The sequence below is a fragment of the Ursus maritimus genome, unplaced genomic scaffold, assembly GCF_017311325.1.
Source record: "Ursus maritimus isolate PB19 unplaced genomic scaffold, ASM1731132v1 scaffold_1, whole genome shotgun sequence".
NCBI lineage: Eukaryota > Metazoa > Chordata > Mammalia > Carnivora > Ursidae > Ursus > Ursus maritimus.
In genome coordinates this window covers 98,716,935-98,743,359 of record NW_024423343.1, presented here as the reverse complement: position 1 = coordinate 98,743,359, position 26,425 = coordinate 98,716,935, and the positions used below count along the sequence as shown (strand labels likewise).

The 26,425-nt window shown below is 38.4% G+C and overlaps 1 protein-coding gene across 1 annotated transcript in view; it reads right to left on the bottom strand.

The window, feature by feature from the left end:
• Positions 1-25,664, bottom strand: part of PTPN4 (protein tyrosine phosphatase non-receptor type 4) — a 219,612-nt gene extending 193,948 nt beyond the window's left edge. Inside the window, exon 1 of the mRNA XM_040645905.1 lies at positions 25,566-25,664. The gene's annotated coding sequence lies outside the window, so the exon portion shown is untranslated. The remainder of the gene's footprint in view (positions 1-25,565) is intronic.
• Between the last annotated feature and the right edge of the window lie 761 nt (positions 25,665-26,425).

Below are 26,425 nucleotides of genomic sequence, written 5' to 3'. Positions count from 1 at the left end.
TTTAATGTAAAATTATCAAGACAACATTTGCATGTTTTACAGAAACAGAAAAATCCATCCTAAAACTCATATGGAATCTCAAAGGATTCTGAATAGCCAAAACAAATCTTAGAAAGAAGAACAAAGTTAGAGATGTCATATTTCCTCAATTCAAAACTTATTACAAAGCTGCAGTAACCAAACAATGCAGTACTGGCATAAAGACCAAGGGAACAGAATGGAGACCCCAAAAATAAACCCCTGCATACATGTTCAGATGATTTTCTATAAGAGTGCCAAGACCATTCAATATGGAAAGGACAGCCTTTTCCCAAACAGTGATGGGAAAAATGGATATCCACATGCAAAGGTAGGAAACTGGGCCAATCAGCACATGAAAAGCTGCTCAATATCACTGCTTAGGGAATTGCATATTAAATTTACAATGAGATACCACATCACATTCATTAGGATGGCTACTGTCAAAAACAAACAAACAAACAAACAAAAAACCCAGAAAATAACAAGAATGGGAACATCCCAGAAACCTTGAAAAGAAGAACAAACTTAGAGAGGTCACAATTCCTCAATTCGAAACTTACTACAAAGCTACAGTAATCAAAACAATGTACTGTTGCTGGAAAGTAAAATGGTGTGCTGCTATGGAAAACAGTATGTGGTTCCCCAAAACACTAGAAACAGAATGATCACATGATCTGATAATTCCACTTCTGGGTATATAACCAAAAGAATTGAAAACTAGGTCTTGAAGAGATATTTATACCCCCAAGTTCACAGCAGCTTTATTCGCAATAGCCGAAAAGGCGGAAGGAAGCAAGGCAAGTGTCCATCAGTGGATGACCGGGTAAACAAATATGACATATCCATACAATGGAATATTATTTAGCCTTAAAAAGGAAATTCTGACACCTGCTATCTTGTGATGAACCCTGACTTCATGCGAAGTGAAATAAGCCAGTCACAGAATAGCCAATACTAGTTGATTCCACTTAATAAGGTATCTACAGTGGTCAAATCCATAGACAGTAGAATGGTGGTTTCCAAGGAATAGTAGGGGGGAATGAGGAGTTGTTTAATGTGTACAGAGTTTCAGTTTCAAAAGATGAAAAGCATTTTGGGGATGAATGACAGTGATGGTTCCACAAAAATATGAATATACTTAACACCACTGGACTATATACTTTTTTTTTTTTAAGATTTTATTTATTCATTTGGCAGAGAGAGAGACAGCCAGCCAGAGAGGGAACATAAGCAGGGGGAGTGGGAGAGGAAGAAGCAGGCTCCCAGCAGAGCAGGGAGCCCGTTGCAGGGCTCGATCCCAGGACCCTGGGATCACGCCCTGAGCCGAAGGCAGCCAGCTGCTTAATGACTGAGCCACCCAGGCACCCCTGGACTATATACTTAAAAACGTTAAGATGGTAAATTTTGGGATGTATATTTTATACAATTTAAAAAAATGTTTTACAAACAGTTATATGAAGAGGTGATCTAAGTTTCTGTAGTCAACAAATGTTACAGGTGTGACAGGACATTAATTAGTGAAAATACTGTATTTTTGAATTTCATGAAATTTGTGTTATGTCAGCTTTTCATCATCTGTGATCTCTTTTCTTATTCTAAATAAACAAGTTCAATTGGGATTCTTATTCCACCATTAAAAAAAAAACAAAAAAGAATATGCAACTACTTTTAAGAGTCCTGGCAAACTTTGAAAAGGAAAGTGAAGAGTAATATTAAGGCTCGACAAGTTAATTTGGGAGAAAAAAAGGAGATCCTAAATTTTCCTAAGAGTTCATGCAAATAAAAGTACAATAACAAAAGGGTGAAAATTAAAACAAGCCAAATTAAACCTATGTTGTGCTTAATATATCAGATTCATTCCAAATATAAATTTATGTTGCATAAAGAAATATTTTTTTAAAATTCAACAGTTAATCTAATATTGTACTGCCTCTAAGGGTATACTATTTTTAAAACTTAAGTATCTAAAATTTCTAATATTAGTTTTTAGCACCAGCAATTTTTTACTTATCATCACATACACTGGGCTTTAAAACTACACACGCAGAAAACATACACCATCCTAGAAGCTCATACCCAATGCTCTCAACCTATTTTTACATGGTACATAAAGAGATATTAACTTTATTTCTAAAGACGAAGAAACAGGCTTATCGAGATTATACACTCTCAATGTTACACTGCTACAAAGTACAAGACCTCCTGTCCTAGACGCCTGTGACTACAATCATTATATTATACCTCAAAGATCCATTTGTTTACTTAATCAAATATTTATTAAACGTCCACTATGTTCCAGGCACCATGCTAAGAACCAAGAACTAGAGCTCAAATATTACTAAGATTGTAGAAATTACTTGAAAAATAATTTGTAATTTTTGAAGTGCTACATAAATACCAGACTATATTACTTCTAGTAGTAGTATTACTATTAGTAGTAATAAAAAGATCTTGAATATTAACAATGCTACTACTTAAGCATTCAAGTCTACCAAATGTATATTTTCCTTTACAAGACTGAAGGTCCTTAAAGGCAGAAGTTCTTGTTTACCTTTGTATTTCTCTTAGCACCTAGGACTGAACTTTGTACTCCACCGTATTCAAAAAGTATGTTAATGATACAGAAGCACCAGTATCACTCGGGCCCCTCTTTCCCTTGCTCTCTCCCTACATTAGGTTCCAGAACACTAGCTGACAGATATTTTGCCCAGGCATGACACTGGGAATCCCTTTCGGAAAACTATCCACCAGGTCAGGAAAAAGACATAAATCCTAGAGTCTACAGGCCAACAAAACCACCAAATATGCACAAACTCATGCACTAAGAGTTTCCTGTCAGGCTTTTGGAGTCTCTCATATTTAAAAAGGATGACTTAAACTTTGTGGAGAAAGAAAGATTTAAATGACCATCAACACCTAGCTGGGGTCGTTATGGAGGATAAGGCCAAACTAACTCACCAATGCACCATACTACATCTATCACATTGTTATAAGAAGGTATCTCTCAAATATGTATGCATTAAACTAGTATGTTGATAAGACTGCCAAATAGAATTGTCATCTAGGACTAGGTTAGTGATGCTTCTCAATCAAAGCTGTCTTCGTAGACGGCTTGGTGAAGAGCCAGTTTTTTAATTTCCAATCCATCATGGATTGTGACAGATTGCATTTTCCAAAAACAGCAGCAACAATGTTTCTAGAATTTTACCACTCCATCAAGAGATGGAGTCTATGTCCCCTACCCCACAAGTCTGGAAACACCTCTGTGGCTACCTCAATGAGTAACAGTACAGCAGAAAAGACATACTGACTACTGAGACCAGGTCATAAAAGGAGACAGAGCTTTCACCTGACTTTGTCTAAGGACACATACCCTGTAAACCTAGCCACCAATATCTGAGGAAGCCCAGGCCACGTGTGAAAAGGAGCCCAGGCCACACGGGGAAAGAAAGCCATGCCCCCAACCCGCAGACCTGGTGGATCTCCCAGCTGACAGCCCCAACTTGCCAGCTAAGCAAGTGAACCAACTTCAGTCAAGCCACCACAGCTGCCTCAGCATAGAGCAGAGACCAGGCTTCCCTGCCAAGCCCTGACCAAATTAGATTTGTGAGTGAAATAAGTGACTATTGTTTCAAAATACTAAGTTTTGAGATGGCATGTTTCTCAGCAGTAGGTACCACCAGAACATAGACCAATATAGTCCTTTTGTAAATACAATAAAAGTGACTAGAAAACAGAATTCTTAAAGATACACAAAATATAAGCTCCAATGTTTCTTACTAGATTTAACAGAAATCAAATTCTCTGCCAATGATTATGAAAGTTTCTAAACACTTACTCTCAGTTACTCTACTTACCTCCTCCCAGGCCATGAACCAATCCACAGACAGTCACTTAAGTAGCACTGCTCTAAATTATGTTAAGGGGAAAGAAACATAATGTAACTAGAGTAATGGTAAAACAGGTAAGAAATATGGCAAGGAAAGAAAGTGCTCAATTAAGTAAATATTTTAAAAGCTTTGAAATCCATTATACTACATTAATTTCCCTAAGAGTAAAGGTGTCCTGATTAAATACCAGGGAGGTAGATGGACTAGTCTATCAAAATGGGAGTCATTATAGTTCAGAATACTACATCTAGTCCTCCCTTACTTTGATATCATACTCACATGAAAGCTTCTGATCTCATTCTCTCTCCCTGTCTTGTGTGTATGTGCACACACGCACACATGCATACAGAATATGACAAAATTGTAACAACTTTTTCCCCAGCTTTATTGAAATATAATTAACATATAACATTCTGTAAGCTTAAGGCATATAACCATGATGACTTTATACATGTATATACTGTGAAATGATTACCATAAGGTTAGTTAATACATGCATCACTTCACATAATTATAATTTTTTGTGTGTGGTATGAACATTTAAGATCTACTCTTAGCAACTTTCAAGTATATAATACAGTACTATTAACTATAATCACCATACTGAATATTAGAACACCCAAACTTATTCATCCTATAACTGTAAGTTTATACTCTTTGACCAACCTCTCCCAATTTCCCCACCCACCCCCAACTCCTGGCAACCACAACTCTATTTTCTGTTTCTATGACTTTGGCTTTTTTTTTTTTTAAGATATTATTTATTTATTTGACAGAGAGAGAGAGACAGCCAGCGAGAGAGGGAACACAAACAGGGGGAGTGGGAGAGGAAGAAGCAGGCTCCCAGCAGAGGAGCCCGACGTGGGGCTCGATCCCAGAATGCCGGGATCATGCCCTGAGCCGAAGGCAGACGCTTAACGACTGAGCCACCCAGGCGCCCCATATGACTTTGGCTTTTTAAAGATTCTGCACTTAAGGAAAATCAAAAGTTACGCGTTTTTCTTGTCTCACTTATTTCTCTTAGCATAACGCCTTCAAGGTCCATCCATGTTTTGTTTGTTTGTTTTAAAGATTTCATTTATTTATTTATTTATTTATTTATTTATTTATTTATTTGAGAGAGAGAGAAAGAGACCGTGCAAGAGAGAGCGAGCACAAGCAGGGGAAGGGGCAGAGGAGGGAGAAGCAGACTCCCCGCTGAGGGGAAGGGGCAGAGGAAGAGGGAGATACAGACTCCCCGCTGAGGAGGGAGCCCGGGGTGGGACTCAATCCCAGGACCCTGGCATCATGACCTGAGACGAAGGCAGACACTTAACCAACTGAGCCACCCAGGTGCCCCAAGGTCCATTCATGTTATCACAAACAGAAGGATTACTTTCTTTCCGATGGCTGAATAATACTCCATTGTGTGTATATACACACACACACACACACACACACACACACACATCTACTTTATCCATTCATCATGGACACATAGGTTGTTTCCATTTCTTGGATATTGTGAATAATGCTGCAATGAACATGGCAGTACAGATATCTCTTTGAAACAGTAATTTCATTTCCTTCAGATATGTAACCAAAAGTGGGACTGGTGGCTCATACGATACCTCTATTTTTAATTTTTTGAAAAACCTCTATTCTGTACACTCCCAATAGTGTACTAGGGTTCCCTTTTCTCCACATTCCTGCCAATACTTGTTATCTCTTCTCTTTTTGGAAACAGCCATTCTAACACATGTGAGGTGATACCTGTTGTGGCTTTGATTTCTACTTCCCTGATCACTGGTGATGTTGAGCGTCTCTTCATATAGCTGCTCATTTGTATGTCTCCTTGGGAAAAATGTCTATTCAGGCCTTCTGTCCATTTTTAAATTGGAAAGGTTTTGCTATTGAGTTCCTTACAGATTTTGAATATGAAGCCCTTATCTGATCATTTGTAAATATTTTCTCCCATGCTGTAGGTTAACTCCTCATTCTGTTGATGGTTTCTTTTGCTGTGTAGAAACTTTTTAGTTTGATGTAGTCTCTTCTTGTTTATTTTTGCTTTCACTGCTTGAACTTTTGGTGTCAAAAACCAAAGAATTATTGCCAAGACAAACATCAAAGGTTTTTCCCTGTTTTCTCCTAAAAGTTATAGCTTCAATCTTTACAATTAAGTCCTTAAGCCATTTAAAGTTAATTTTTGAGGGTGGTATAAAACAGGGTTCAAGTTCATTCTTTTGCATGTGAATATCCAGTTTGCCCAACACCATTTATTGAAAAAACTATCTTTTCCCCACTGAGTATTCTTGACTTGCCTGTCAAATATTAGTTAACTGTATATCCATGGGTTTATTTCTGGACTCTTAATTCTATTATATTGGCCTATGTGTTTGTTTCTATGCCAGGACCATACTGTTTTGATCACTACAGCTTTGCAGTACAGTTTGAAATCAGGAAGTGTAATATCTCCAACTTTGTTCTTTCTCAAGATTGTTTTGGCTATTTGGGGTCTTTTGTGATTCCATAAAAATTTTAAGATTATTTTTGCTATTTCTGTGAAAAATGACATTGGAATTTTGATAGGGATTACACTATATCCATAGATGGCTTTGGCCATATGGACATTTTAACAACGTTAATTCTTCTGATCCATGAACACAAAATATTTTTCCATTTATTTGTGTCCTCTTCAATTTCTTTCATCAATGTCTTCAAGTTTTCAGTGGACAGATCCTTAACCTTCTGGATTAAATTTATTCCTAAATATTTTATTTATTCCTAAGTTTTTGATGCTATTATAAATAGGAATTTTTATTTCTTCTTCAAATATTTTAAGTGTAGAGAAATGCCAATAATTGTTGCATATTGATTTTATATCCTAAATTACAAGTGGACTGAAAATCAACAGAATTTTATTGCTTTATTTTGTTTAGCATAGACTATTCTTTCTAACCTCTCCCAACAGCTTCCCAAGTCAAGTTTATAAATCAATATTCAAATGAAATACTACTGCAAAAAATGAATGAATGGAAATGAGTGCAAATGAGGGGCAAAGCAGCAAAAATCAAGCACCCATTTAGCCAATTATTAAGCTCTCAAAATGCAAATATTTCCGTTACTCTGCTGCACTCGTAAGGAATTTTGCAAGAAAAGGCTTCACAGCCTAAGGCAAAGGTCTCGTTCTTTTCTATCAACAACTGCTGTTACACTAGTAAACCTGATAAACCACAGTTTCACTATAAACTTTAACATTCTAATTCTGCTACTTGCTAGCTCTGATCTACCTTGGAATAGTCAATATATTTTTCTGAGCTCCAATTTCTTCATCTGTAAAAAGATAAAAACCTTGTGTGATCTACAATCTGCATTGTCCTATACAGCAGCCACACTACATAAAACAATTAAACACTTGAAACGTGGATCATCTAACAATTTTTTAAATTAAGTTAAATTTATTTTTTTTAAAGATTTTATTTATTTATTTATTTGACAGAGAGAGACAGCCAGCGAGAGAGGGAACACAGCAGGGGGAGTGTGAGAGGAAGAAGCAGGCTCCCAGCAGAGGAGCCCGATGTGGGGCTCGATCCCAGAACGCCGGGATCACGCCCTGAGCCAAAGGCAGACGCCCAACGACTGCGCCACCCAGGCGCCCCTTAAATTAAGTTAAATTTAAATGCCACATTTAGCTAGTAGCTGACCTACTCGGCAGTGCGGGACTAAATGATCTTTAAGTTCCCTCCTAGTTCTAAAATTCAAACATTTTTTAAAATTGCCTTTCTCCTTAAAATGGAATAAACGAACTGTAAGTTAAGTAGACACCACAACCACACAAGGGGCGGGGGGGGAAGATCCTAGTAACTACCAAACACAATATTCTTGACTAGGGTTGACAAAATCTTTTTCTTTCCCTTTTTTTTTTTTTTTTTAAACATTTTATTTATTTGGGATGTCTGGGTGGCTCAGTCAGTTAAGCGTCTGCTTTTCTGCTCAGGTCATGATCCCAGAGTCCTCGGATGGAGCCCCACATCGGGCTCCTTGCTCAGCGGGGAGCCTGCTTCTCCTTCTGCCTGCCACTCCCCCTGCTTGTGCTTCCTCTCTCTGACAAATAAATAAATAAAATCTTTTTTAAAAAATTATTTACCTGACAGGGGGAAAAAGAGAGAGAGAGAGAGAGAGGACAAGCAGGGGGAGTGGCAGGCAGAGGGAGAGGGAGAAGCAGGCCCCCAGCTGAGCAGGGAGCCCCACGCGCTGGACTGAATCCCAGGACTCTGCAACAAAATTTTTCTGTAAGGAACTAGACAGAAAACATTTTCGGTGTTACAGGCCATACAATTTGGGTCACAATTACTCAACTCTACCTTTGTAGCATGAAAGCAGCCATAAACTATGTAAACAAATGAGTGTGGCTGTGATCCGATAAAACTATGGATACTGGGGTGTCTGGGTGACTCAGATAGTTAAGCGTCTGCCTCTGGCTCAGGTCATGATCCCAGGGTCCTGGGATCAAGTGCTGCATCAGGCTCCCTGATCAGCGGGGAGTCTGCTTCTCCCTCTACCCCTCCACACCCCTCCCCCCCACACTTGTGCTCTGTCTCTCTCTCTCTCTCAAGTGAATAAATAAAATATTTTAAAAAGAAAAACTATGAGGGCGCCTGAGTGGCTCAGTTAAGCGTCTGCCTGTGGCTGGGATCATGATCCCAGGGTCCTGGGATGGAGCCCTGCATCAGGCTCTTGCTCAGTGGGAAGTCTGCTTCTCCCTCTCCCCCCTCTCCACCGCTTGTGCTCCTTCTCTTTCTTGATCTCTCTCAACCAAATAAATAAAATCTTAAAAAAAAAACCCAAAAACCTATGGATACTAAAGTTAAAATTTCATATAATTTTCAAAACTCAATAATGTTATGAAATATTCTTTTAACTTTTTCCCAACTATTTAAAAATGTAAAAATCAGCCGTGGTTCATGGGCTATACAAAAACAGGTGGCAGGTTAGACATGACCAGCAGACCATAGTTTGCTGACACCAGCTCATAACACTATACCTACAACAGCATTTAATCTGAGGATAAATCAAAGAAATGTAAAAAATAAACTTGAATTTTACTTAGTAAGTTTGTTGTCTGCAAGTTGGTCTTGTTGCAGCATTCTGAAACTATTTTGGGTGTACAAATGAACAAATACATTAATGTTACTGGGAGCCAGAGGTCCCACTATAGGAGACAGGAGGTCAGACATGGCATGGAAGAAGGTCCTACTGCTGGGACTGGAATGAGAGATACTGATAGGATTTCATTTTAAATATATACATATTTGCATCTCCATCCACTATTAGAACCTAGAAGCAAAAATACTTCAGTAACAATGAACATATGTAATGCCCTATATACTTTTCACACTAAAAAGAAATTTTAAGGACTCCTTGGGAAAAATATATATAATATATATAAAACTGAAAGGGCCAGATTCTCTTTGGACAGAGCTATGAAAACTATGAACTATAAAACTGATACCTCATGGAAGGAAAAAAAAATCAAATATAGCAACAGTTTTGCTCTAAAATTTAGCCCACAAACAATATTTACATAGTAATTACTATGCAATAATTTATACGAGAAGCTTCTTATTTGAGAAACCATATACAACAACAAAACTGTATCCCAGATAATCACATACAAATCAATCACTTGAAACATGAATGCATAGCACTGGGGCCTGCACATTGATTTACTGATGGACAGGCAACATTTTCCAAATGTCCTCTATTCAACTGTTACTGACCCACTAATAATGCTGAATTACAATGTCAAAATAAATTTGAAATTCACTCTAAACTATAAACACTGGAATATAATTTGAACCATTTCTTGTAGCAAATTTATTTGAGGCTTTTCCTTTCTCTCTCTCTTTTTTTTTGCTATTGAATCTTTTACATCTCATTATTTCCTATTTATATATTACAATATTTAAAGTACCATGTGACTCCGTGTGTGTGTGTGTGCGAGAGAGAGAGAGATACAGACACCTAGACCTGCTTAGGCCCAGAAAGAGGTCCCTAATCCTGTGCCTTCAATACACCTGTTTATTCATGTAAACATGTCAACAGCTCCCAGTTGCCAGATACAGTACTAGATGCTAGAGATATAAATATATATTCACCTAGATCTCCTCCCTCAGTAAGCTCACAGTCTACTTGGGGAAAGACACTTTAAACAGTCCAGTAAAATAATATACTAAAATAGATATAAACAAATGGTTTTAGTGAGTCAAAAAACTACTATCTCTTTCTCCTGTCTGTAGCTTATGACCTAAGCACTAGAAACAACTTGGCAGCACTAGTTCTTTCCCACGCTCTCCCTCCTCACTTTCTAAATGTGTCTGTTCTTTAGTCCCCTACACATGACACACCAACAATAAAGTTAACCTTTTATACAATAAACAACAATAAAGTAGATCTTTCATAATGAAAATTTTTTTTTTTCCTTGTCCAAAAGGTCCAGCCATGTAGTGTATGAAGTCATCATCTTTCAGGTTTTGGTGCTCCGTTTTTCTTCAACAAAAATTATTTATTAAGTTAGGGGTTTAGTGTAGAGCATTTTTAGACGGAAAAAACATAACCTCTAGAATTTTCACCCTTTGTTTAGAAAGCAACTGTATCCTATAAGCAGAGTTTTCTTTGTAACTGAACACAAACAATAGTGCTTATAGCACCTAAATGTTTAACTAAATGTTTCAAACTGTTGGTTGCGACTCACTGGCTATGAAATCAACTTAGTGAGTCAAAAGCAATATTTTTTTCAACAAAAGAGAACACAGCTGACTCTTGAACAACAAGGGTTGGACTGCACAGGTCCACTCACATGCAGCTTTTTTTCGATAAACACAGTACAATTCTGTAAATGTATTTTCTCTTCCTTATGATTTTGTTAATAACATCTTCTTTTCTCTAGCTTACTTTATTGTAGGAATACAGTACATAAGACATAGAACATACAAAATATGTGTTAAGTGACTTTATTGGTAAAGCTTCTCGACAACAGTAGGCTACAAGCAGTTAAGTTTTTAGAGTCAAAAGCTATACATGGATTTTTGACTACACAGGGGTCAGCACTTCCTAACCCCCATGCTGTTCAAGGGTCAACTGTAGAATAGGAGCTATCAAGGGGTGCCTGGGTAGCTCAGTGGATTAGGCGTCTGCCTTCGGCTCAGGTCATGATCCCAGAGTCCTGGGATCAGGCCCCACATCAGGCTCCCTGCTCAGTGGGGAGGTTTAAGGTTCAAATCCTCACTACCTTTACGACCCTGGACAGTTACTAAACCACTCTGTGCCTCAGTTTCTTAATATGGGTTGCTAAGATCATTAAATGAAATAATACATAAGAAGTCCTTAGCACAGTTCCTGACACTTAAAAGCTCCTAATAAATGTTGGCCATTATTATCATCATCACTGGGTACAACCTCTCTAAATATTCAAAACTGACTTTAGGAAAAATTTGGAAATACTTATTATACTTTTATTGAAATATTCTAGTTACACCAGAATTAAAACAGAATACTGGTTATTAAAAGCCTCAGAAACCAGAGAATGTCCAAGGAACACCAGTAACGCAGCTGGATGGAAGACAATTCATCAGAACAATAACAATTAAACCTGTAAAGATATTTGGGACTGTAATGTGAAGGAGTTTGCACTAATTTGGGCAATAGGGGTATAGGCCAGGGATCAGCAAGCTATGGCCCACAGGCCACATCTGTTCACTGTTTGCCTATGGGCCATGAATGAAGAATGGTTTTTACAGGGGCACCTGGCTGGCTCGATCAGCAGAGAATGTGACTCTTGATCTCGGGGTTGTGAATTCGAGCCCAATGTTGGGTGTAGAGATTACCCCACTTAAGTGAAATGTTATCCCATAAAAAAAGGAATTCTATTCTTTCCATTAGTAAACCAGTATGACAAAAAGAAAAAAAAAATTCTATCATTACTGTTATATTTTGATTTCATTAATAAAAGCCTGTGAAAAAAATTTTAAAAGCCTCATTCATTTGTCTATATGTTAGACAATTAGATAAATGTTCCTCCTTATTTTCCTCTAACCCTTTCCTTGTTCAATGTTATCTACCAACTGTCTCAAAATGTGCCAGGGTAAGGAGAAGCAACACAAACATATCGACAAATTAAAGAAGACAGAGGCCCCTGTCCTTATGGAGCGTCCATTCTAGTAAGTAAAGAAAAAAAATTATAAAGTAAGGTGGTGAGCAGGGAATGTGGAAATAGGGATGCAACTTTAAAGAGGATATTCAGGAAAAGCATGACTGAGAATTTCACTTTTGGGCACACTTGAAAGGAAGTAAGAGTAAGCCATGGAGATAATACTCTGCCTGGAACACTTGGGAGAAAGGTATTCTAGGCAGAGGGAAGAACAATCAGAAAAGACTGAAGTGTGAGCATACCTGGGGTGTTCCAGGAACAGCAAAGAGGCCAGTGCACCTTGAGAAAAGTGAACAAGAGTGGTCAGAGATGAAGTCAGAGACAGCAGCACCCGCAGATCATGTAGGGCCTTGTTGGCGACGGTAAAAACTTCAAGCTTTTAAAATAAGAGAGGAAGCCATCAAGGCACTTCGGGCATAGGAGCATGGTCATCTCCCTTATACTATAAGGAGATGAGCTTTCAACTCACAGCATTTCCTACTGATACGTTAGATACAAAAAACTTAGAATATGTCACAAGTGGCTACTGTGCTAACAGAACCAATTAGTATCTACAATATTGTAAACTAGTAAGAAAAAAAAAATCAAGACCCTAGCAGATTAATGAACAAATTTGAAGAATGTATGCAACAAGAAATTAGTAAAATACACATGAAAAAAGGTTCAACTACATTATTGCTAAAAAGAAATACAAAATAAAACAAAGTACCATTCCCAATGCTAGGGAAGGAAATTGGTGGTAGTGCAAATTGGTTCAGGTCTACAATCCTGTTATCTGAAACCACTGGTTTGAAAACAGTTATGAATTTCAGAATATTTGGATGATAGAGAGGGGATACTGTATAAATGCCTCGTATTAAGTAAGATTCATGGTTGGGTCTAGGATAACACCCTCTATTATTCATAAAGCTATTTAAAATGTCCTTAGAGTACCTTAGAAATGTTTGATATAAGTGGAACATAAAGTCTCAGCAGCCTCACATCAGTTTAGGTCAAGTTTAGCTGTCAAATTAGTTATAAAAAGTTTTATTTCTTAGGGCCTTGGGGGTCTCAGAATTGCATATAACTATTGACCTAACTGTTTTGTAAATAATTATGTGAACACAGATCAAAACCCATAAAAATAGCTACATGCAAGGTGGGTCACAATATCATAGTCACCTAAAAACTTTTCCAAATCACAAAACCCTTCCCAATGAAGATTCCCCATTTCCCTAGCAGTTTCTATAGTAAGCACAGTAACTGACCACAGAATATATTAGGCTGGAAAAGGTAAGTTGGAAATGTAAATAAACCAAGTACAGAGATTTTTTAAATTCCAATGTAAATAGAACAATTTGGAAATCCTTGGAGTTTGTAAAAATATTTTACTTCAATTCACTAAGAAATAACTAAAAAAGAAAAAGAACATCAACATTACTATAAAAATATTTCCTAAATAATTTTCACTCCTTGGAAAACTCATTCATTCTACTCAAAGAATACTCTGTATTAAATTAGCACCTATTACATACAAGGCACTGTGAATACCATGAAATATGGAAGTGAGGCTTGAAGAGGCAGACAGGCTGACCATGAGTTTAGATTTTATCTGACAGGCAGATGGAGAGGCAATAAAAAAATTCTGAGCAGGGTGTATGTAATGGGACGCATGTGAATGTCAGATCACTCTGGTTACAGTGCAGAGGACGATTAAAAAGGGCAAAACCAATGGCAGAATGCACTTTAAGAAGACATTTTAAAAGTCCAAACAAGACATGATAAGTTTTAAAAGATCATCCCCCAAAATTTCAGAAGTTTTGCCCAAGCTTCATATTGCCAAACTGAAGCTCAAGTGGAACAAGGATGCAGCAGGAAAAATCAGAGAAAGCGAAACTCAGCAATAACAAGAGGTAATCTAGACAGTTAAAAAAACAGTATCCACAGCTATAGTAACAAGCAATAGGCAGCGATCCCAGCAAGCGGGGCATATGTGGTAGAGGTCAGATAGGCAGATACCCCAGCAATCAGGAAAAACATAATAGGGAAACATGCCTAATTTCATGGTTCTTGATGAAAGGCGTATAGCAGATAGCAAAGAGCTCCAGCTATAAGACTAGAATTCAGGAATTCAAAAATAGGAGACAGAAAATAGGACAGCAGCAGAAAAGATACAGATTCTGGACTCAAATTAACCTACTTTCAAAACCTAAATCTGCCATTTTCTAGCTGTGAAAGTCTAAACAACTCAGCTTTTTGAGCCTCAACTTCATCTATATATAGAAAGGGGATAACACTATCTATTCTACAGGGTTGCTGAGGTAATTAAATGAGATATTATATTTTAAAACACCCAGTAGAGTTCAACAAATACTAGTTTTACCCCTTTCTCTTTTCCTTCCATTATTCATCTAAGCTACTACAATAAGGAAGTCTTTTGCTTGGCCACAAAGTAGGAAAGGCTTCTCTGACTAAGCATTAGAGGACTTCAGGCACAGAAAGACAGATCACTGATGCAAAATGCCTCATAGAAGCACTAATTCATACAGAAAAGTTGAAACAGAATGAGTTGCACAAGTAAAAGGGCCTAAAAAACTGAAATAGAGTAAAAGTTTAAATAATTAGAATCTGTTAGCCTTAATAGCATATCCATACAAGAGAACATGTCATAATATAAAAAAAGAAAAAAGGGGAGAGCTCCCTGTATATTGAAGTCAAAGGATCACCAACATATATTTTAAATGAAAAAGCTGTAATATAAAATATTAATACAATATGTTGCCTTCTACATAGAAAGTAAGGGAAATAGTGATCTATATTTATATTTTGTTTCTATTTGCAAAAATACTGGTAAAATATAGAAAAAATGAAAGTGGTTACCTATAGAGAGCAGACAAGGCAGGGAAAGAGGAGTATGAGACTTTTTATATTATTTTGAAACTGAATCAAATAACTTTATTACCAATAAAAAAAGAAAATTTAAACAAATTTTTAAATACTTGAGAAGTCTGAGTTTTGTAATATGTTCTGCTATACTTATTAATTAGGACTTACCTGTACATATTTTAGCTGTATACTAAGAAAGTTAACCATGACTTATCTGTATACATTCCTAGCAGTATAATAGATTTTAGGTTCCTCCCAAGAAAGAAGTATAATCTCCTTGAAGATAAAGATCACGTCTTATTCATTCTGCAACCCCACTTCCAAGCACAGTGCCTGATGTCCGCTGCCAAGCACAGTGGTTCAAATAACGACTACACAGTTTCTTTCTCTTAATCTCTCAAATGTTAAGGTGTATGTAACCCTTAAAAAAAAAGGATTTTTCTTGATTCTGTCCCCTATTCCACCATGAGCCAAGAGATCTTCCTTCCTCCCTTTATGGCCAAATTTCTAGGAGTTGTCTAGTCTACATTCATTGTACGTCTAATTTCCTCAATTTAGTTTTTCACTATACCCCTCTATTATAACTCTTCTGCTAAGACAATGAATCTCAAACTTTAGTATATCTCAGAATAACTACAGCAGCATTTAAACAGATTTCCAATGCAGCCAGCTCCCCATTCCTCACTTCGCCTTTTAATAATCTATAAGGTCTAGGGGCACCTGGGTGGCTCAGTCAGTTAAGTGTTTGCCTTCAGCTCAGGTCAGGATCCCAGGGTCCTGGGATCCAGCCCCGCATCCGGCATCTGGCATCCGGCTCCCTGCTCTGTGGGGAGCCTGCTTTTCCCTCTCCCTCTGCTTGCTGCTCCCCCTGCTTGTACTCTCTCTCTGTCAAATAAACGAATAAAATCTTTTAAAAATAATAATAATCTATAAGGTCTGAAATGAAACCTGGGGAACTGATTTTTTTAAAGATTTATTTATTTATAAGAGTCTAATGCGGGACTTGATCTCAGGCCACCAAGATCATGACACTCAACCGACTGAGCCACCAAGGCGCCCCAGGAATTGATATTTTAAACAGTATCTCATTTAATTCTTTTTTTTTTTAAGATTTTATTTATTTATTTGACAGAGATAGAGACAGCCAGCGAGAGAGGGAACACAAGCAGGGGAAGTGGGAGAGGAAGAAGCAGGCCCATAGCAGAAGAGCCTGATGTGGGGCTCGATCCCATAACGCCGGGATCACGCCCTGAGCCGAAGGCAGACGCTTAACCGCTGTGCCACCCAGGCGCCCCGTATCTCATTTAATTCTGATACAGGTAGCCTGCCTAAACACATCTGAAAACCAATCAGCTAAGGTCATCAATAACTTTCCAACAGCCAAATCAAAGCACCTTTGTTCCTCTCTCTCTTTCAGCATTTGATACGCCCCTGAAACTCCTTCCTTCATGACCCTCTACCACAAAACCAGACTCTCCTCTCTCACCACCGTTTAGGCTTCTTCACTTCTAAGGGCCCTTAACCTTTAAATGATAATGCTTGGGGGCTCTGTCAGTGACCCAATTCCTAACTTTATACATACTTCGTAAGTAGTAACAATCATACCCACTGCTTCAACCACCACTGATATAACCCTAAATCCTGAACTTTAAATTCCAGAGGCTACAAAGTAGAGAGGACAAAAAAATGCTTTAGCATCACACAAATCTGAATTCAAAATATTTGCTCTGCTATTTACACAGTAACATGCTTAAAGTCACACACTTTTCTGAATTTCCACTTTGTTCTCCTTTAAAACTGAGAATACCTAGCATGTTTTTGTTCAGATTGAATGAAAAAAATAAGATGATTAAATGAGAGTTCTTTTCCCTTTCTAGCATGCCCAGAGGACCCCATGCCATGGGCCTCAGAGGTGGCAGGCAAGGGACAACTAGCCTAAGGTTAGGAGACTGGCAGATACAAGGAGAGTGAGCATATAAATAAATATATTGAGGATAATGAAAGCCAATTTCTTACTGTGGAAAAGGATGTATAAATACAGAAAGGGGGAAGACTAGAAAGAACCCTGGGGTGTTGGACTGGAATTGGATGTATCAGTGTAAACTTTTGAAATATATATAACTAGATATAGAAACAGATTCAGGGGCGCCTGGGTGGCACAGCGGTTAATCGTCTGCCTTTGGCTCAGGGCGTGATCCCGGCGTTACGGGATCGAGTCCCACATCGGGCTCTTCCGCTGTGAGCCTGCTTCTTCCTCTCCCACTCCCCCTGCTTGTGTTCCCTCTCTCGCTGGCTGTCTCTCTCTGTCGAATAAATAAATAAAATCTTTAAAAAAAAAAAAAAAAAGAAAAGAAACAGATTCAGATGTGAAAATACACACACATTCTCTCTCTCTCTCTCTCCTCCTAGTTGTGTCCACTCTAGAAGTGATTATACCCCAGCAAAAAGGAGTACATTAAGCATACGTATCTTGGTTTCTAGATACCACCACTACTAAAAGAAATGAGAATTCCTTGGGAAAATGCATGATTCCAGAGCTGGGATAGAAAAAGTACAAAATGAGTCTGGAATATCTCATGCCAAAAAGTAAGGAACAATTCAAAGGATGGGGACATATCAAAAAGATTCAGGAGCCCTCTTGAAGGGGGTCCCACTAGCCAAATCTAGGACAATTTGAACATCAAAAAAAAAAGTTAAAAATAACAATAAAACCCACTGAATAGGAACAGAAATCCATGAGTACATACTGATATAAATAAATGAATGAGTAAATAAATGCATGAGGAAGAAGGGAGACGTGTTTTCAGTAGAAAATCAAGATGGCAATCTTCATAGTAGTGACTGATTCAGGCAGAAGTCATCAGTGGTCCCAAAGACTGGTGGATGGAGGTTTGATGAGGAAAAGACTACTTGGAGCCTTAGAGCTCTTTCCACAAAAGTTACCAATTACAGACGTAAAAAGGATGGCTTTACAGTATAGAAACCTAACAGACATGAACATAACTACGTGTTCAGGGTAAACATCATAGTGGTGGGATAATACTGTATGCATCCTAGTGATGCAGTAAGAACAGCACATCATTTCTATGGTGTTCCTGCCAACAACGCAGTTAGTCTGCACATGAGCAAACCACTGGATGAACTGCAGTTAAGGAACATCTTACAGAATAAAAAAGTCAAGGTCATAAAAGACAGAAATACTGAGGAACTGTTTCAGACTGAGGAGACTAAAGAGACATTATATTTAAATGTGATGTGTGATCCTGAACTGGATCTTAGACCAAAAAGAAAAGAGAGAAACTGCTGGGATAACTAGAAAATTCTGAATGGCATCTGGGGATTTGAAGGTACTGTAGCGTCAGTGTTGATTTTCTCATTTTGTGATTATGTAAAAGACCATCCATGTTTTGGTAAAGACACACTAGATTACTTAGGAGTGATGGGCATCATGTGTGCTACTTGCTCTCAAATGGTTCTGAAACAGTCTAATGAGATAAAAAATAGTACATTCCTCTGAAATGGCTGGAAGTAGGGATTAAAATGAGAGACCAGAAATGAGATAATTAGGTAGTTTCACTAAAATTTGAGAATCCAGTAAGATATAGCAGAAAGAGAGAAAGGGTCAAAGGCAATGTTAAAGTTCTTTCTTTGCGCATCTGGAAGAAAATGCCTCACTGATCCCACTACAGTGAGTCACATACATGGTGCTGCACACTTATCTTGTGTACACACACACAATACATATGCAATATACATATATATTTTAATAAAATTATTCAAGGAAAATTTTTTAATTAAAATAATTCAAGGGAAAAACTGGTTGAAGGAGCTTCAAGAGCTCTTTGTGCTGTATTTGCCAACTTTTCTGTAGGCTTGAAATTATTTCAAAATAAATTAATTTTTAAAATTCAGTAAGAACTCATGACAGCCTTGGTGCCTAGCAAAATGCTTGGCTCATTATATGTACTCAAAAAAAATTATCTGGTCTTCCCTTTCCAGCTGCCCAAAGAAGAAATCATACTATCACCATCAACTCTTTTCCTCTTTCTATTATATCCCAACGGACTCTCCATTCCAGTGAAACTACCTAATTAGTTTCCACTTCTAGTCCCACATCCTTATTTTCATTTCCCCATTTCCAGCTATAATTTCTCACCTGGACCACTGCAAGAGCATCCTAACCAGTCTATGCCATTTCTAACTTCATCTTTGCACATCCTTATATCCTTGCAATGAAATCATTATCTAGAAGTCAAGAGTTACCTTTCAAAATTCATATCTAATCTATTCCATTATTTAAATACCTACAATTGCTCCCCAATGTAAATTCTGATTTCCCATGAGGCAGACCAAACACTTATGCCGGGCACTAGGAATGCAGGAGCACCGAAAAAATATTTCACATACACACACAAAACACTGAAGTAAATACTGGGGGGAAGAGGGAGAGAAGAAAGGCAGGTTAAAAGAGGGACTTTGATTTGACCTCCTTTGTGTTTATTTTAGGATCTGGTATTGGTTATACTTTTTATCACATGTGGGAATGCTAACGGTGAGTAGGTACCATAAACTTGTCAATACTTAGAGCCTCTAAAACAGTGTTTTTCCCAATCTTTTTCCCACCTTGGCACCAAAGAAAATATTTTTTTAGCACACTGGGATAAGCCAAGACTATTTAATTAAGGTCAAAAGAAACCATCTGGGGGTTCCAATATGCCCAGGTTCAATAGGTTGATGGGTACTTGCTCTCTGGCACACAGGTGAGCCATTCATGACACACCAGTTGGGAAGGTCTAAAGTTCTTACCGTAATTCCACACATAGCCCAAACAAGGACCCTCAGAAGGTTTCATCTCCTAAGTAATCAACATCCACATACAGGAACACAGACATCAAGACCCATCCCACAGAGACGGACATATGCAAGACAACTTGCATTTCTCCAAACACACCATGCATTCTGACATTTTGTACATGCTGTTCTCTCTACCCAGATCAATTCCAACGCATCCTCCAAGACACTGCTCAAATGCCACTTCTCATTTCCCCCAGATCTTATTACACTTGTCACTCTGAACTGTAATTGTTTGTTGACATGTGTTACCATCCTAGAATTAGAGCTCAAGGACAACAATCTTGTCTTATTTACCTGTATACCACTGATCCCTATAATAGACATTCAAATATTTAATTCACATATAAATGAGTGTTCACTACATCATTTCCCAATAAACCAAATTTTCCAAAATACATTAATTAAAACCATTTAGGTAAAATTAAATGAAAATTAAATTAAAACCAGGTAAAATCTTACAATCAATTAGCATTTTTTCCCCAAAACAAGAATGCTCATTGTTCTTTAAAAGAGAAATCTGGCACAGAAATATTCATACCATTGGACCATTATCCTAGTCTTGGGATTTTAAGCTGAGGAAACAAACTGTAAGCACAGAGATATTTATTGCATATTATTATAAGAGTGGAAACTTTAGTAACAACCAATGGTTAACAAAAGGTAAATGACTAAATCAATCAGCTGATTGATGAATCATCTGAATTGCTATGCAGTTGTTTAAATTATATTCATTGTTATGGGAATGGAAAAATGAGAAAAATAATATCAGCTACCATTTATTGACCATCTCTTCTATTTAAAAAGTACTAGATGCTTTATACATATTATCCTAATCCTCATGAAAATTCAAGGCCAAGCATTATCCTAATTTTATAGACAAGGAAGTAGGCTTTAAGGTTATATAATTTGCCCAAAGTTTTTGAGACCAGATTCCAACCTACATCAGTGTGACTCCAAAATCTATCATCTTTTTCCTCCATTGCAATGCTTTTACTACACAATGCCTCCAATATATTAAACTCAAAATTGTATCTCCACCATACATCTATATTTATAAAAATATGGACAACTGCCTGGAAAGAAACAAAAGAATCTATTAGAGTGGTGATTAAGGGCGAATGTTGAGACAGTATTATTTTTTAAAATTAGCAACTTTTTAAAGCAGAACTGCTGAGCAATGAACTGAACTCCTGCATCAATATAAAAGAACTCCCATTTTCAATTTTTTAATATTTTTATTAAGGACGCAGAATAGGTAACACGTAAAAACTTAAGAAGGATGTACTCAACTAACTATATTTAAACAATCATATATTAACCCCAACGTGCTTATTACTAGGATTCAAAACTCACGATTACAAACTGGATTAAGCAGCATTCTTCCAGAATAAAAAGGTGAATTTTGAGGAAGACTTAAGGAGACACATGGATTGGAGACAGGAATGTTTAAACTAAGGAAAGAAGGGCAGAGGAAAAAACAAGAATATTTTCTTTTTAAGCAAGAATGAGAAACAAGGTTAGTGAGATGAAGTTGATGGAAAGCCTTCAGGGCCAAGGCGATAAGTCTGAAATTAATTTGATAAGTAACAGGGAATTGTAACAGACTCGGTCTTAAATGGGAAGGCAGCAGACTGAAGTATGGTCTTTAAATACTCAAACTTTGTTACAAGAGTACTGTGTTTGGTTAAACAATGTTTAATAACAGGGGCAAGGGGAATATTCCATCATCCTTTATGTGTGCTTTATACATCCTCTTCTGAAAAAGAAAACTGACTACACAAAAATCTTTACATAAGGGGTGAGTATTTTGGGAAGTGGGGCCCTTTCAGATATATTAAATACCACTGTACATTTTAAAAGAATCCCAGAACTCTAGAGCAAGAGGGGAGGCTGGAGATAATCTTATAGTGACAACCTCTTCATTTTCACAATGGATTAAATTAAGGCTCAAGAACTAAATAATTTGCCTAAATGTCATATACAAACTAGTGGAAGATTCAATACTAAAACTCAGATTTTCCAGACAGCAAGACCTAAAGCTGTACGATCCAATATTATAGCTACTAGCAACATCTGGTTATTTAAATTTAAACTGGTTAAAATTAAATACAATTTTAAATGCAGCTCCTCAGGCATAATAGTCACATTCAAGTGATCCATGCCACATATGATTAATGACTACCTACCTGACAGTGCAGAAAAAGAGTATTTCCATCATTGTAGAAAGTTTAATTGGACAGCATAATCTACAGAATAAGGTTCAGAGTCAGACAGACCTAGTTTTAATTCTACTTATTAGCAGTGTGATCCTAGACTAGTTATTTAATTTCTCGTTGACCCCATTTGGGGGGGGGGGGAGGCAGGGGATTAATAATACCTACCTCACAAAGTGTACTTGATGATTATGCGAGATAACATGAAAAGCCCCTTTACACTGTCTGGCAGGTAACAGACAATTAACGCTTCCGTTTTGGATACTTTTTTCTTTCTACTCCTCTGTATGACATCTTTGTTAAAAGATACAAACACAAGAACACCCAAATTAATATCTTCCCCTCAAGATAATCCACAGTACATAATTTTCAATTTGTTCCTACCAATTTTTTCAAATACTTGCAAATACTGCCAGTGTTGCTACTTAGGACTAATGAAATGAAGAATAAAGGTAGGGGGAAATGCCTCTAGTGAAGTGGAAGAGAATGTAATAAATTTCCCCTCTTATTTCCTATCCTATTTTAAATATGACTATACTGACTGATCATGCAAAGGAAAAGAAATAAATTACACTGTCCCTAGATACTGCACTTCCACACCAATAAAGAAGATTCTACAGTACTTCTACATTACATTCCTTCTCACCATCTGTACTACTAATTGAATACTAAATGAAGAAATAACACCTTCCTCTTACGATACTTTTCTGGTAAACAGTAATAAAAAGGATTTCCAGAATGTTAAACTAATCTTCAAGGTTTCACAGCTTAACCTAGTAAATTGCCAAATTTAACAAATCTAGACTACAGCACGTAAAAAACTTCATAACATGGATGCTATTACACAGAAAAACAACAAAATTCAACTCAGTTTGTAGCCAGCGATTTTCTAGCAACGCTAAATTTTATGTAGGAGCAACAACTCATATTTAGCCACATCAAGTTGCTATTTCTCATGAGGTCACCAATTTTACACTCCTAAAAAGTAACATAAAGAGGGGCGCCTGGGTGGCACAGCGGTTGAGCGTCTGCCTTCGGCTCAGGGCGTGATCCCGGCGTTATGGGATCGAGCCCCACATCAGGCTCCTCCGCTATGAGCCTGCTTCTTCCTCTCCCACTCCCCCTGCTTGTGTTCCCTCTCTCGCTGGCTGTCTCTATCTCTGTCAAATAAATAAAATAAAATCTTTAAAAAAAAAAAAAAAAAGTAACATAAAGAATTAAAGAACTTCTAAACATTCATGTTTAGACATCCACCAAAGAAGGCTTCTACACTTTTTTAAAGCTTTCTTGTTACTTAAAACTGACCATATCAACTCCCAAAGGGCGTTAATGTCTCTCAATGTCTCCTTGAAATTTATCTGGCATTCTCTTACCTTGGTCCTTAAAGATAATTTAAACAAAAACATGACCAACGATCCCCCTTAAAGAGTTCAGAACAAGTCAAATAAATGCTAAAGAGATAGCACTGCCTATTATACTGTCATTCTACAACTCCAGTTAATTTTATTAGAAAAATCTAAAATATTTTGAATATACAAATCAGAGATTAACAATATTCTATGGGGGGAGTCACATAAATTTTTTTTAAGTGAAAAAAGTAAAAAAAAAAAAAAAAGGTCTTCATTACTATCCTACATCAAGTACTTTATACATTAAAAAAAGTTAGGCTTCTATGCCTGAACTGATGAAAGCTCATTTGAAAGTCTATAATTTTTTAAAGTCCTTCAATAATAATGAAGTGTACACTGGTCACATTAGAATAGGTCAAATGAATTTTCCTGAGGCTGCATTCTAAGTACATCTGACCCAGAAAGTATTTTTAGCAAGTGTGTTCAATCAATGCTGGTTTTATGCCTAGCCTAAATTAGAAATTGGGTGTCACAAATTTAAAGTAACTAAGTTAGTAGGGACGTTTTAAAAGATACTCAGTTAAAACATAAGGAAAAAACACGAGTTTGGAACAATTCGATACTCACTGCCCAAAAGCAAAGCAGGTTAGGAAACAGGCAATAAGAAAGTCATATCCTCTTCATTACTACTTTTCGGTAACATGTGATTTTCTAACTTAATAAACTTTAATCTACTATTAATAAAAACTATGAAATAGTGATGGTGTTTTTTTTAATCTCTTGCCAAATGTTTAAAACAGATTAGCTAAATCATAAATAGTCTATGTACTAAAAGACCATGTTTTTCTTATTAAACCAAACCACTCAGGAACATACTATTGGACCATGAGCATGTTTCAGTGAAAAACAGTAACAAAGATATGTGTGTCATTAAAATAAAACAAAACAAAAAACAAAAAGAGACATAAAAATAGCTTCTGTGGTAACTGGAGCATAAATTTATTCTGACAAAAAATGGTGGGGTCCACAAAAGATTACACTCTTTTATTGTGAGTCAGCCAGTAAAGAAGTGCTATACAAACTTTTGCTTACGAGGAATCTCTTTTGAAAAAAATCTATAGGTTGAATTTATATTCATCAAATTCAAGATCTAACTGATATATCTAGCTCTATTCCAATGAGCAAATTCAGGACTCTGAACAACCATTTATTTTAAGGTCAGTTCCTTCTCCCTTTAAAAAAATGAAAAGTAATTGTTCTCTCTGGCATGTTAAGGTTCGAAAATCAGGATAAAAAAATGTCCGGGATTTTACTGTTCCATAGTCTTTTTACTCAAATCATCTTTTACAAGTCGGATATACTAGCTTTTGAGTGTTGTTGTTGTTTTTTCCTCCATAAACATGTGTTAAGCTGTACTGTTTGAACCAGACCCAAGATCTGGTCACATAAACCTAGTATTACTCCAACTCTGATTTAAAAGCAGTTGGAATATTGCAGATATACAGGATCCCCTGGAACAAACACCTGAAAATCCTACAAAATCGTTCTTGTCCATAGTGGTGTCACTATATAAGGCAACCCTAGACATAAAAGCCTCCCATTCCAACTTTCGCAGAGACACCGATATATTTATCTGTGCAATTGTAAACTGTTCCGTTTTAAGGAAACCCTGGGAAATGCATCGGTACGTCTACTTAGCTACATCTCAACTTTTTTTGGCCCAACTACAGATTCCTAAATACAAGTATATACCGGTAGATTCACACTAGGCTTAAAACTTCAATGAACGGACAATCTGCCCAGGCAGCATATGCAAGAAGCACTCATACGAGCCAATTAAAAAAAAAAAAAAAAAAAGGAATCCTACCAACAATGGAAAACTCAGACGATTTTAAAAACCGTACCTAGAGTTTAGGTCTTGTGGAACATTCCATCTCCGCACCGATTCCATCCCTTCTCCCTTCGCTCACCCATAACATATTCCAACTATAACCCCCAGGAGCTGCGAGAGCTGAGGTCCCGGAAAGAAAGGGGGGGCGGGGGGAACAAGCATCATTTTTCTCCTTCTCTTAAATCAACCTTGTGCCTCCCGCTAGCCCCCACCTGGCCCGCCTCCCACACCCAGGTAACAGCCCCGCGCACCGCGCAGGGCCGAGAGGCCGGCCGGGACCCCAGAGCCTCTTACCTTCGTAGCACAGCCGCGTCCCCTCGGCTGAAGAAGAAAAGCCTCGAGGCCCGGGCGCGCCGGGTATAGCGCGTCCGCCGCGCCTCTCCCGGGGGCTCCCTCAGCGCCCCCCAGCAACCGCCGCCGCAGGCAGCGGCGCGCCGCGCGCCCCGAGCCGCAAGCACCACCTCATACTGCGGGGTTGGCCAGCGCCGCCGGGGAGGCGGGAGGGAGGCGGGCGGCCGGCGCGCTCTCCCACCTCCCTGCGGGGATGAGATAATCCACACCCCCAAAGTGCCGTGGGGGAGGGGAGCCCGGGGCGGGGGCCTGGCCCCAAACCTCCGACCCTCGGGCCAAGCCTGTCCCCGGCTCAGGCCCCGAATTCAGCCCCTGGGGACCCAGGAGTCCTGAGAGAACAATGTGGGGGGGCCGCGAGGAGCGGAAAAGCGCGCAGCGCTGCTTGAGCAGGCGGGTAATCCTGGGCAGCGTTTGTGTGTGAGAGTGCAAGAGGAGCTCAATCTACCCACTCCTTGTCCTCCTCCTCCTCCTCTTCCTCCTCCTCCTCCTCCTCCTCCTCCTACGTCTCCTCCTCCTCCCTCAAGCACACCCCGTCTCCCAGGCCACAGCATAGCAACCGAACATGGCGGCTGCGCAGACGCCGCCACTCAGCGGCCAGGAGCGGCGGCGGCCGCAACTGGAGGCGATCTCGCGAGAGGCGAGGCCAAAATCCTCCCAGCTAGCGCCGGCAGGAGAGGTTGCACCAGCGCTGGCGCGGGGGGACACGCAGGTGCGATGGAGGCCGGACCTGGGTAGGTTGGGCAGGGAGGGCTGGGAGGAGGGGCGGAGCACTGTGGCCCCGCCCCATGGCCCAGCAGCGATTG